The following is a 14896-nucleotide window of genomic DNA, read 5'->3' as shown; positions in this document are numbered from 1 at the left end:
TAGACCCCCATTGCAAAAAGATAACTTCATACGTGCCAGAGAAATTTCGAGACAAGGTCAATGCGATGGTTCATATTCCCACATTTTCTTTTTCTTTCTTTTCATTTTTTTAAGGAGCGAGTGAGAAAAGAGCATCTTTTCAGAGTTTGATTTTGAATGCAGGAAGGGAGGGAGAGTGGAGAGGTTAAATCTGAGCATTGACTTGCAAATGCTACTGACAGCACTCTGCGTGCGCTGTCACTCATCTCACACAGCGGTGGGATGCTCTCCTGTGAGAAGTATGCAGCCACTGCCACAGGTTTCCGCTGTAACTGAGTGCTGTGAAAGTGGAGAGTGCAGATCGGGTCATAATTTGTATATTTATACTTTTTTTTTTCCACAGGAAGAAAACTCACATAAACTAGAAAACAAAATCCCGTTGGGTCGATAGAATTTGCCTCCAAAATGTGTCTATAACAACACGACTCTCCTTATCAACAAAAAACTAATAAATAATTTGAGTACCTCACATTTATGCATGAAAAACATTTTAAAAGAAAAAGCACACAGTTACAGCTTAACTGTGGTCCTGTAGATATCAGGGTTCGTTTAAATAAAAGATTAAACATAGAGCTTTTCTTTTTAAAAACAACAACACAAATATATCAAACTCCTAATATGTATTTTGTGAATTTGTACTTAGACGTGCAACGAACAAGCTACCACATTGCATTATGCTGCCACCTGCTGTAATCTATAAGTAATGCAATCAGCGGCATATGCAGTACCGTAGGCTACATTGTATACTGTATCTTATTTATGTGTCATTCCAGGACGGTATAAATGAATAAATCATTGTCTACGCTGTCTGTCATACCTCATATAGCTTCATATGTTCACTGGGGGTTTGTAATAGCAGGACTTTGAATCCTGTGACCTCGTACAACCTGCTTTTCCCCCAGGGGTAAGGTCAAGGTTACCCGCTGGGCAGCATTTTCCACTAAATCCAGGAGCTCACCAGGCGGACACAGACACGCTGACAGACTGCATACCCATCAGAAGCTATGCTGGGCGTTTCTAATCGCCAGCTTCACTGCGCTTATCCGTCTCAGACGTTGAAAACCTTCATCAGTGAGTGGAAACTGACGCTAAATACTGTCGCGTGCCAAGACGCCACTATCCTGTCCCAAACTGCAGTGAAGAACTTTCACCACACGGTGTCACCATTACACAGTGAATCCCGTGCTGCGTGTAGCTCTGTTGTTCCGCTCAGGAATGAGCCAAACAGAAGTTCACACTGCGGTGTACTGATGTAGGTATATGTTTGCCTGCCAGGTGCTTCACACTTATTTTTGTAAATGTAAGTGATTGACCTTTTTGTGGAAGAATTTTGGCCCATTTTTCAGTTGTTGAGGTTTGCGGGCTTTCTACAAAGATCCCACTACAGCGTTTCAGCCGGATGGTTCAGGGGCGATTCTAGGAATTTCTAAATTGGGGGGCTTCACTGGCAATCACAAAAAGGTATCAGAACACTTTTGTAACTTGTCTTATAAGCCAATGTTATATTGATTACGTTTTTTACATTAATACAACAATGATCAACATTTTTAGCTATTAAAAGCTTACAGTCGAGATTATCAGTTTTAAAGTATTTGTAACAATCATTTAAGTGTATTTGCTCTCAAACAAATCAATATTCTCAGCTTGTGCTGTATAGATTTTAAAATTCTCTTACATGCTTTGTTCCCTTACAAACCACAAGCTTTATTTAAAAATACAGATAAATTTAAGCTATTAACAGTTATGCAGCTACAAATCCAAACAGAAGTAAGCCAGTCACATGAAGTAAGATAACAGCCACATGTTTTAAAATCAGTATTTGCCCTCATAAAAGCTATTCTAAGCATTACAGCAGTATTTGGCTGTATACTGTGCAACACAGAGAAAAACACAACATCCCAGTTCACAGCTTTAGAGCTTTATAACCAACCATGAAGAAAGATGTGATCGGCAGCCAAGTTGTTTGAAAAAATTATTTGAAGGGGGCATGTGCTACCCCATGCCACCCTTCAATTTGGTATAGCTTTAGCTATCAAATGGATGCAAACAGCTCCATGATCTGCTTGGTGGATGGTATGAGGTGTGTTTGTGCTGTTTTGGTTGATTTTTTCCAAATGTGGTGCTGTGCATTACAGTCCAACAGGACATAGTTCCAGAAGTCTTGTGGTTTGTTTAGATGCAGCTTTGCAAACTTAAACCGTGCAGCCATTTTTCAGAATGAAGACGCTTTTTCCTGTTAACCCTTCCAAACATGCAATACTTGTTTAATCCATATCTAATTATACTGTTGTGAAGTTTAACATTCAACATGCTATCTAAGACCTGTAGTGTCTGAGATAGGGCTCTTAACTTTTGTTTTTGTGTGTGCATGGTCTGACTTTGGGGTGGGGCAGCAGTGGCATGGTGGTCAACTCGATCATCAGGCCGGGCTTTTCTTTGTGAAGTTTGCATAGGTTTTCTCTGGGTACTCCGGCTTCCTCCAACAGTCCAAAGATATGTAGTTAGTGGGGTTAGGTTAACTAATTCTAAACCCAGCATTATTTAATCTCCTGATTACTAAACTCCTCCCATCTGCACTGATTGGTGGATACCTCTCCCCACTCCTGGTCTTACAGAACAAGCTTGGGATTCTTGAGCAGCTGCCCGTTCATATTTGAAACTGAAGCTGAATTTCAAACTAATTTGTAATTAGGTTGCAACAGTTGAACCAGATAATAAAGGACTGACATGTTGATCCTCTGTGTTTCTGTCTTACTACTGAGATGATGTCTCGCATTTTGATTGGCTGCAGAACTGAAAAGTCAGCACTGCAGAAGAGACACTTTTCTAAAGTCTGGCTTTAGAAAACAGTGTGGAGGAGGCTGGGAAGACTGTCATTATGGGTCAAGTGCAGGTTAACATGTCTTCCTTTATTTTGCTGCGTGTTCTACACTCAACAGGAAATACTGCAAGTCACCACAAAGTTACAAGCTGTGCAGATTTTTACAGAATATGATGGAAACTACCGCAAATAAAGAAAATGCTACAATAAATACTGAAAAGGCTGAAATTAGTTCTTAGTGTACTTTGGCTTAATTACTATTAACATTTCAGTTTTGCACCTAAAAGAAGAATAACATCAAATGATGTGCTTCTCATAAGAAACCCTCAAAAACAGAAGTGTGTGTGGAGATGCATCCACAGTGAAATGCGAAAGTGACAATTAGACTGAACAGCACAAATAACCTTTAATTTTTTTTAACAGTCATTCCAAACAAAGAAGAAACCAAAAAAGAAGGACATTCATGAGTGTGAGAAGATTACTGAACAACCTTCAGCTTCTTTTTATAAAAGTTACTTGCACATAAAATGCTGTATATTTGTGCTTCACATGCTGAACCATAACCATAGTTTGTTTAGATTTTTGGTCAAAATTTCAGGCCACCTTACTGAATTAGCAACATTTCCCATACTGTTCCACACAAACAAGCTCTTTGTCCCACATTTAGTTGGTTGGGATCAGGTCTAACCACAGCACTGACAGATCACTGACCAGTAATGGTTCCACCCCAGCCTGGGCTTTTTCAGCTTTGCAGGGAATTGCTGGCATTGTTTTTCCCACAGCTGTTATCGGGATCCATGATAATAACCAATTCTCCTGCTTCCCTTTCACAGTTGTGACAAGTGTGGAGTAACCTGGGGCCAAGAAGGTCAGCCGTCGTCTCCTACCAAGGATCTCGGTCACTGCACACAGCCCGAAGGAGGCAGTTTCTTTCAAGGACTTTTTACAAAGTAAAGTAATATAAAACGAAACATTTTTGCTTGAGGTTCATATATTATTAAATTGCCTGTTGCTGTGGAAGTTAAAATTACTACTATATACTAAAGATGATGATTTTGTGGTTGCTGAAAGAGGAACTGACAGGATGTGTTTGAGTGACCTTCACTGCCTAAACTTGGTCCCCGGCAAAATTTACTGCACCAAAATTGTGTAATTACCACTTGTAGCCACGTAGGCTGCTTTTGCAACTGCTTATGCTGCTACATACTGCAATTAATTTTGACTTTGAAACAAACTAAAGTCTTTTTTTTTACTTTGATGTTTCAAAAGCATAATAGTGACCTCCTGGAAAAGTTCCCGTGTCAACATGAGCCACAAAACATACAGACTGCTAAAAAGGAAAAAGACTTTAATTTTAGTGTTGTTGAAACAGTTACCCTTTGTTGGCACCTTCTGTGATTAAGTGTGTGTTAAATGTCAAATCTCACAAGGTTGGTGCTGATGGAGTTTTTAAGCATTAGAGAGGTAGTGGAAACTAAATGGGTCTGAAATTAAAAGCCGTAATAAAGAAAAAATAATAAGAAAGCTGTAACCATTAAAGGATTTTGGCTTCTATATACTGTATCCCACAAGCTATTTGTACATTTTACATATCAGAATAAGTAAATTCAGATTATAGTAACTAAGAATAAAAAAGCATCGTCTTTTTCTTGGAATTTTTGTGTAAAGTCTGCACAAATTGGAAATTTTGTAAATAGTATGGAAATATGCAAACAACAGTAAACCTACCCATGAAAAGAAAAAGTCATTTAACAGTCATTAAATGCTTTAGCATAAGGGCTGTTTGAGGATTTTTTTTAATTCATACAAAAGAAAAACAGCACTTCAAACTCACTTTAAAGAAAAAGCTTCCAGTATTACATACGTTACCTACCCTATCTTTAAAAGAACATAATCCTTAATGTCTCAGGCCAGACTGTAGGTTTTTCTTTATCAGTTTTACCTTCTGAGGCAAAAGGAACTTTCTTTCTTTACACCTCCTAGTAATATCTGCCAGCACTTTCCTTTCTCCAGAAGATTGTTGAATTTAAGAATATGAACCAGTCTTTCCTTCTCCGTCTTGGCTGGCATTAACTACACTAACATTTTCCCTTCTTTCATTCACTGTTTGTTCTTGATCTGCAGATTTCTGGCACAGGAAGGCAACTTGTATAGTTAAGCAGACCCGAGCCTCCAGTTTCCCCTTGTGGTCCTTTTTTCTTTTCTACAGCTACGTGCACTGCGGCTACAGAGGAAGAGAAAAGACAGTTGGAAAGATTAAAGATCATTTTTCTGACAGTCTACAGAGAGGAAAAACTGACTTAATGTTATTCATAGCGAGAGTGAAATCTTTTTCAAGAGTCAGAAGTCAAATACTCGTGTATATGTAGAACATCCTCATTCTGCTTTCTCCTTCTGGTCCTGCTGTTTGAAGAGATCATGTAATCTTGAACACAGTCCAATAGAAAGAGGGGAAAAAATCTTGCGAAGCTGTTGATTTCATATTTGGCTCTTTATGACAGACCCAAGTTAGAGTCGCAGTATTAAATGACAAGCTCTGCATGATATACAACACCTCCTAACCCCATTGAGGTGACTGTCTGTGTACTGATTTAACAACTGGTCAGAACGTTTAGTTTTCATTCCCAAAAAATGCTGTTAAAGTGTTATTTAAGAAATACGAGAATTGTGAATTACCATCTCGACACTGTGCAAATGCTGAGTTAGAGAGTTTGAACTGTATGTCTTGGCCTTACTGTGGGGTTCAATCCACAAATACAGTGCACTGACGCCTGTATCTGCTCTAAGTTTCCAAAAGATAGTACACATCTCTCTGGAATCTAAATCTGGAAACTCCAGCACGGCATAACAAAACTATAAAACAGACTCATGGCTCTTGGCTGATGAGATGGGTGGTCTCTGTAGAGTCTTTTACAGTCTGTTACTGTATATTCGCATATTTTTCCTGTGTAAACATGTGACAGAAACAGAACTACACCTTTCCGGATTAACCTTCTTGTGCATTAATACTAAGAGATGAATATATGTGGCCTCGACTACATCGTGCACTTCCATTTGCAATGACATCATTTGAGTCTGAAACAGAACCTTGGGCTGTTTCCCAACGCAGGCCGTGTCACACATGGCAAGGTTTGTTTACCTCTCTGTGTCACTACTATTCCACAGTGGGACACGTTTTCCCCTCAACCATAAATCTACAAAGTCTTGCATGACTTGCAGAGTTGAGGTGGAGGGACATGAAGCCCATGGTCAAAGCAAGTAAAGCAGTGTGTGTGTTTAAATATATAAATCCCTCATCAGGGTCACTGGTGGTAGTGGCGAGGATGGCCAGCAGCCAGATAAGCTGCTTCTGCTCTCTCTCCTTCTGACTCTCTCTGAGCTGCCTGAAAGAAATGTGCCATTATCCAGCGAGGCCCCTGCAGCCGGGCCCCTGAGCACAGAACTAGTGTCCAAAGCAACATGCAAATGCCAAGACACTGGAGACTGGAAGCTGCATGGGAGAGAGCTTTAGATACCTCCTCAGACTGTTTACGACCACCTCTGCTACAGCCAAAAGTTCCTCCTGCCTCACTACCCTCTCTTTACTACTTTTTTCTTCCCAGCAGGCCACTGCTAGTTAGAATGAAGCGGTTTCAGTGAAGCTATGCAGGCTTTCCTCAGCCAGTGTGAGGCTGATCTCCAGAAAATTTAAATTAGTCTGGAGACTTTAGAAGGCTTTTCTCAAACCAAAAGTCTCACTCAGCTGTCCAGACTGCAGCTAAGATTGCAAGAGTCACAAATAATGCATTAAATGTTCCTGCTTACTATATGTTCATCTGACCGTTAAGCAGTAAGACAGGCCTCAGTAATTCCTTTACTCACTTATTTCTCTTGGACACTTTGTTTCAAGAGCTTTGATGGGGCAAAAAAAGGTGATGACTAAAAGCATGCTGTTCAGCAACAACTTCACGACTCTATATGGATGCTCATTCCTTGATCCATTCTATGGTCTTTAACTGAGAGACTCAGTGGGCTTTCCAAGCAGTGCTTGGAGCCAGGATACGATACTGGTCAAAGTCAGATCGCAGCCATATGTGCTTCACATGCAAATATTTGACAAGAGGTCAAAAAGTTCATTTAATCATTAGTACAACAATGGCTTTAGAGTCCTATCCTTGGACAAGTAATGGGCAACTGTTCGTTACAGAGCAGTGCATCAAATAAGAAACATGATACCACTATACAGTGGGGCAAAAAAGTATTTAGTCAGCCACCGATTGTGCAAGTTCCCCCACCTAAAATGATGACAGAGGTCAGTAATTTGCACCAGAGGTACACTTCAACTGTGAGAGACAGAATGTGAAAAAAAAATCCATGAATCCACATGGTAGGATTTGTAAAGAATTTATTGGTAAATCAGGGTGGAAAATAAGTATTTGGTCAATAACAAAAATACAACTCAATACTTTGTAACATAACCTTTGTTGGCAATAACAGAGGTCAAACGTTTACTATAGGTCTTTACCAGGTTTGCACACACAGTAGCTGGTATTTTGGCCCATTCCTCCATGCAGATCTTCTCGAGAGCAGTGATGTTTTGGGGCTGTCGCCGAGCAACACGGACTTTCAACTCCCGCCACAGATTTTCTATCCGGTTGTTCAGTCTGACGTCACTAGCCGTGTCTGGGTCTAAACTCCGCTGCAGCTCCATATATCAAACGATCACTATGGCATTACTGAGAGTTGAAAAACTTTCATCTTTAATAAAATGATCAGCGTTCTGCTCTACCAGGTGTAACAATTGAGTTTAACATCCAGGCATCCATGAAAACGGAATTTATGACATTTAACGGAGTTAGAAGTTAGCAGGAAGTTAGCTCGCTAGCTTCTATCTAAATACAATATAGCGTGTCCTGACTGCGGGGTTTTGGAAACAAATTAAAACGTACAGCTCTGTTATCACTTCCAGCATAAATGAAGACAGAAAACTAAACAGCAGTGACGTTTGTAGGGTTACTGAAGTTGGGCTAGCTGGTATATAATGATGTGCTACGTGACCGCTAGCGACACAGCTATGTTAGCATAATATAAACAAGCTAACTTTTTTTCCACTCGATAAAAGTTATCGTGAGTGTTCTCGGTGGTCAGGAACAAATGTAATCGCATGGCAGGATGCTGTAAAAGGACCAAACTTCAGCCAGGAGAACAACTGAGATAATCCATCCACAATACGAGGTTAGTCATTCATATACTGCTGCATGGGCTGTGCTGTAGTTACATCCTAAGGTTTTAAAAACTGAGCTTCAATAAATGATTAGCGGTAATAAAAGCCGAGGGAGGTCAACAGTGATCACTGACTGTTTTAGGAGCTTTTTGAGATCAAATAGAAGAAAATACAAAACATTAAACATGTTAACAACACAAAAGCCATATTAAACGCAGACTACTTTAGACCCGGAAGTAGGATTCGTCACGTCATCACTGAACAACCGGATGGGGTTGAGGTCTGGAGACTGGCTAGGCCACTCCAGGACTTTCAAATGCTTCTTACGGAGCCACTCCTTTGTTGCCCGGGCGGTGTGTTGTGGATCATTGTCATGTTGGAAGACCCAGCCTCGTTTCATCTTCAAAGTTCTCACTGATGGAAGGAGGTTTTGGCTCAAAATCTCACGATACATGGCCCCATTCATTCTGTCCTTAACACGGATCAGTCGTCCTGTCCCCTTGGCAGAAAAACAGCCCCATAGCATGATGTTTCCACCCCCATGCTTCACAGTAGGTATGGTGTTCTTGGGATGCAACTCAGTATTCTTCTTCCTCCAAACACGACGAGTTGAGTTTATACCAAAAAGTTCTACTTTGGTTTCATCTGACCACATGACATTCTCCCAATCCTCTGCTGTATCATCCATGTGCTCTCTGGCAAACTTCAGACGGGCCTGGACATGCACTGGCTTCAGCAGCGGAACACGTCTGGCACTGCGGGATTTGATTCCCTGCCGTTGTAGTGTGTTACTGATGGTGACCTTTGTTACTTTGGTCCCAGCTCTCTGCAGGTCATTCACCAGGTCCCCCCGTGTGGTTCTGGGATCTTTGCTCACCGTTCTCATGATCATTTTGACCCCACGGGATGAGATCTTGCGTGGAGCCCCAGATCGAGGGAGATTATCAGTGGTCTTGTATGTCTTCCATTTTCTGATGATTGCTCCCACAGTTGATTTTTTCACACCAAGCTGCTTGCCTATTGTAGATTCACTCTTCCCAGTCTGGTGCAGGTCTACAATACTTTTCCTGGTGTCCTTCAAAAGCTCTTTGGTCTTGGCCATGGCGGAGTTTGGAGTCTGACTGTTTGCGGCTGTGGACAGGTGTCTTTTATACAGATGATGAGTTCAAACAGCTGCCATTCATACAGGTAACGAGTGGGGGACAGAAAAGCTTCTTACAGAAGACGTTACAGGTCTGTGAGAGCCAGAGATTTTCCTTGTTTGAGGTGACCAAATACTTATTTTCCACCCTAATTTACGAATAAATTCTTTACAAATCCTACCATGTGGATTCATGGATTTTTTTTTCACATTCTCTCTCTCACAGTTGAAGTGTACCTCTGGTGCAAATTACTGACCTCTGTCATCATTTTAAGTGGGGGAACTTGCACAATCGGTGGCTGACTAAATACTTTTTTGCCCCACTGTATGTGTATGTGTGCTTTGGCTCTAGTTTCTTCTTTTGCTAATGTGCTGCAGTAAACCGTGCGGTCAAAGTGGAGATTTTGAGATCAGCTTATCTCGTCCACTTTGTTGGCAGCCACGTCTGTGTTGTCTGTTAATACAGTGTCATAGAGCTTAAGACGCCTGGTAACTACCGATTATGACCTTTACTTCTCGAGAAAAACATCTGCAAATAAAATAAATACAATTTTAGAAAAAGAGTTATTATCATAGTGGTAGCTTCTCATAAAATAGTCTTGATATAGTTCACATGCACCAGGCACTGTTGATGTTCAAGAAGCTGTGGCTTCCCTCCGTAGAAAATGTCCATAACTGACCATCAGTGAATTAAATACAGGGAGAGCCTACTTGTAAACTTTATATTACAGGCGTAGTTGGGGTTGTAGTGTTGTCGGGCTCTGGCTACAGTTACGCATCACAACTTTTGCTGCACAGTAATTCAGTCAAGCATATCAAGGTCAGAAGTTGGTATCTGTTTGTAGTGTTGTTGCCCTCACCAACATTTTAATCACTCCCATCGGCTACCAGTGTAATTATAATTTACCAACAACTGCCAGTCAGTAACAGAATTATTCTGGTATTTCAAATAGAAAAACATGTAAGAACAATCAACCATCCCGTCTTCTGAATAAAATTTAAAAATGCATTCAGTTTGGGTGAATATATGGATGTACCAAAGACAAGCAACGGGTTTGTAGGCTGGAAATAAACCATTTAAATGCACATAAAAAGGAAAATAGGATATTAAGCACAGCATGTTAAGAACAAATATTCTGGCTGAGCTAAATGTAAAAGAAATACATTTTACTTTGAAAGATAATGATATCTCTTTAAAAATAGCTGGGCAAATGTTTTAAGAACCGTAGATGTTTAAATTATTTAAACATATGTTTGGTCTTTTTGTCATTGTGCAGGAAGACAATAGCACAAACAACCAGACAGAAGTGTGATGAACCTGACAAAGAGATATAAAGTTTCCCTTGGATAATGGAGTATTGGGTCAAAGGTAATTGTTAAAATATATTTATACAGAAAAACAAGACTCTTGAGATTGAGTGTAACACATAGGACCTAAAAAAAGAAAAAGAAAAAAAAAAGATTAACTACTAAAACTCTAACCATAAAAACTACAAAAGGGTCACTCCAAACTATTCTTCAGACTAAAACTTGAGAGCCAATTATACTTTAACCTAATGGTTGATGATCCTGCATAAATAATGTCGGTATGTTTGAGAATGTCCTTTTGTATGAGGAACAGAGTGGGCTCAATTAATGTGTCTCTTTGCAGAAGCATAGCGTTTAGCGATGATGAAAGGACTAGCTGCTGTCTATAATAGGAAGAGAAAAACAACAGAGACTAGCTGCTCATTTCTGGAGGCATTTTAATTGCTAGAATACAGAGCCAAGCTAAAAATGTCTCCACTGGCTTCCAGCATGAGAAAGTAACAAAAGCTGCTCCCTGTAACACCTCCAAATCAATACTGGAGGGGAAAAAATGGTAATTTTCAAAATTAACATCATACAGCAATGTACTAATAGCGCTAGATGAAACTAGTTTTCCGCATCAAAAAGCAAAAAAGAAGGAAAAAAAACCTGCTAAAGTTTACAGAGTAAAAAGATATTCTCAGTCAGTAGCACCAGTAGTTCCAATAGTGGTGCTCCATGCATATCTGTGGTTATGAGACTCTAAACACTAATTGATTTAGATGCCTGCCCCCCTTTAAGTGCTGAAAATATGATATAATCAGTTCCAGCTCAATAGAAGCCACAGAACAATTAAATTAAACACTGGAGCCACTTCTGCTTATATAAAACAGCTCATGTCTGATTCCGACCTTCCCTTTTCTACTTGCATACTCCCTTATTGTCTGTCCATAAACTGAGATAGACAATACAGATTATTGTGATTGATTATCACTTCCCCTCATTATATTAAAAACTATAATTTTTCCATCAGAAATTCACTCATAGTTACAAAGATACAGCAAGAGGAAGAGAAAAAAGGGACGAATTAAGAAGAAAAGAGTTCTAAATAAGATGATTTTCATTGTGTGAAATAGGATTTCAAGCAGCACCCCTTCCTGTTTTAAATATATGGCCATCTTCCACGGGGACGTTGACCAAAGTGAGTATATAACATCCAGCGTTGTCTACCGCAGCATCAAAATACTGGCAACTAAGTCTTTTTCTGTCATGCGTTACTGCTTTCAGTGCTGAGGTTTTTCCAAAACCAGTCATCTCAAGAGCCACTTCGCACCAGACTCTCAGTCATTCACTTATTTCCATCTCGGAGGACGGGACCATTCATGGTTTGTGATGGCTTCTAAGGAATATTTTTCAGCTTGTTTCCGTAGAGTAGATCCGATCCATTTGTTGTTTTTTGTTTTTGTGCTTTTTGAACATGCCCTTGAAAGGAGTGAAATACTGGAACTGCAGAAAGTAGCTTAAGTACAGATTAGAGTGTTTCTATTTATTCCCATTCAGCTGACAAAAAACATTGTTCTTACTTCTGCTACACTTGAGCAGGTGATGAATAGCTCTATGATTTATTTTGGTAATAATATAGACTTTTGCACACCACACTCTCCTGTCTGTACACAGGATCTATGGAAACGGCTTGTTAAGCAAGCTTCCTAGTTAGCTGATAACTTTACACACCACTGTTTCCTAAACACTAGCAGGGGCCAAAGGGCTAAAATAAAATGATCCAAACAGGAGTTCACCAAACAGCGCGTGAGTCATGGGTCTAAGTATACATAACCATACACAGAGTCTATGGTTGGAACTACCACTACTACTTTTAGTTAAGTACAGGATGTTAAGGCACAATCAAATTAGGATTTTGATGCATCACTACCATCATTACTGAATATTTCTTCCTCTTCTTCTTCTTTTTAAAAAAATCTAAAACCAGTGGAATCTCTGTCTGCACTCTACCTGAAATATTTCTTTAATCTTTCATTAACCTTTAGTTAATTGTTTAGTAAACTCATAAATGCCCTGGTTACCAACATCTCGTGACACAAAGGGTTATATTTTTCACCAGACCTGCAGGGTAATATATTCAGTAGGGGTATAGTATGCATTTCTCTGGAGAAATTAATGACACAGCGGTGAACTCACATATTGTAAATCACCCTGAAGAAGAAGCAGCTAAATGGCTAAATAGTCACGTAAATAGAAGACCTTAGTGTTTTCCATTTCTACTTGTTTTGACATCGCAGTAAAAAAAATCACCCTGTGTCTGCGTAACTTTCACAACATGCAAGTGAGTAATATTGTTTTAAATGAGGAATGGTAGTGGTTTTCAGTACCGCTGCCAACAAAACTCCCACAAATGTACCCCGTGGGTCCAGTGTTTATTTCGTTATAAATATATGTGTTTATTTTTGTGGCTTGTTCCATTCTCCAGCCGAGACGCACTGAGACAGCAGAGCGAGGCTTGATTAACCCTTCCTGATTCATCAGCAACAGGATTTTTTTTTCATGATGAAAAGAAATACATTTATTCAGTATGTCTCCCAAGGTAAAACTAAATAAGAATTTCAGTGCAGCAGCACTCAAAGCATTTGGTATATCTGAAACCTCACATACTGTGCGAGTCAAATATTCCCCATTTTGACGTTTGAAAGCAGCAAAAATTCCCTAAATGTGATTTATTTACTATAAAAGTCACTGACTTTTCCAAAAGTGACCACAAAAACACAAAAATGAAAATATTTTTTAAATTTTACACCACTGTACAAGTGCACCAAATTTGTGTATATTGAGGCTGCTCCTGTTCAAATTTCACCGGTGTGGGTCAAATCAAGGAAAATTGTGGTTTAGGGAATCTTGGAACCGTGAACCAGTCCATCCCTATCTGTGTGTATTTGTTTATGGGACAGTGGTGACAGAGATTATACTAAACCTTGACACTGTCAAAAAGAAATATTTGTATTACAACCACATTTTCCCATGTTTCTGCAGAGAAAGGTACCTGCTGCCATTTGAAAATATGAAATAGTAAAACACTAAAGGACCAATCTTACGTGGTGCACACGTGGAACAGAGGTCATACAGAGGTTAGAGGGTGCCCTAACGCAGACATGAGATCTGCCCCCGCAAGCACTATACATAATCTAAAAATAAATTAGAACCAGGCTGAGATAAAACCAGAGGGGTTTAAAGGCACCTGAGTATATTATATGAAGGTATTTAAAATCCCATCCAAACAGTTAACAGCATAACAGGTTGTCCATTTTCTTCTCCTCACTTCTAATATAAAATATTCCAGTCTGTGAGTTAAAAACCTGCTGTGTTGTAAACTGTTTGGATGTTTCTGGGAAAAGAGATTATTTTATTGTATAAAATAGCGCTGCTGCTCAGTAAACTCAGCCAGACAAGGAAAAATCCGTCTTTGACTCCAGCCTGTCGACGCAGTGAACTCATTCTCATTTAAAAAGTGCTTTACAAAAAACGAACATTACAGCTGATGCAGCTTATTCGCAGCATCAGGTGGCCCTGAATCCTCCCTGAGTTATGCTGCAATAAGTCTTGGCTGCTGAGGGTTTCCCCTGATGCACCGAGAGCTTCTTCTTCACTCACTATATTTTTATACACCACTTTGCATTTAATTACTATTATTAATCTCTTTTTCACAATGTGTCTTTTGTCACGCCATCAAACCTCTGGCAGAAAAGGTTTCTTTCTGTTAAAATTCAGTTTTTCCTTCCCACTGTCAACAAGTGCTCATTGTTTGGCTAATTGGGGTTTTCTCTCTATTATGGTAGGGTCCTTACAATATAAAGCACGTGGCAACCGTTGTTGTGATTTGATGCTATATAAATAAAACTGAATTGAACAGAAGTCAACTGAGCAGTAGAGGTTTGGGAAATTTAATGATAGATACCATCTCTTGTCTCTGAAACTTTAAATAAGGATCAATCATTACTAAAGTCAGAGGGACTGACATTTCAATATCTAATATTTCAAATAGATCTCTAATTTAAGATTAATTACACACAATCATTATTAGTAATTCTTGAGTCAAAACTGGCCTATATAATACTGAGAACACGTGAAATATTAACAGTATCTAGAGCTAGAATTATGGCTCAGTACCTTTATGTGACCCTGTGATTCTTTCACATAACTCTCTTGCTGGCTGATTGGAACCCACACCCAGTTTCACACCTTGGCTCAGGCAATTAGAGGATCATCAGGGGGTCCTTTTGTCCCTCTGTGGGGATTATTAAGTGATGACGTGACGAATCCTACTTCCGGGTCTAAAGTAGTCTGCGTTTAATATGGCTTTTGTGTTGTTAACATGTTTAATGTTTTGTATTTT

This window comes from Copadichromis virginalis, linkage group LG23, assembly GCF_057382275.1.
Source record: "Copadichromis virginalis isolate Kocher_CV1m ecotype Utaka linkage group LG23, C_Virginalis_male_GT1.1, whole genome shotgun sequence".
NCBI lineage: Eukaryota > Metazoa > Chordata > Actinopteri > Cichliformes > Cichlidae > Copadichromis > Copadichromis virginalis.
This window is presented reverse-complemented; position numbering follows the sequence as displayed.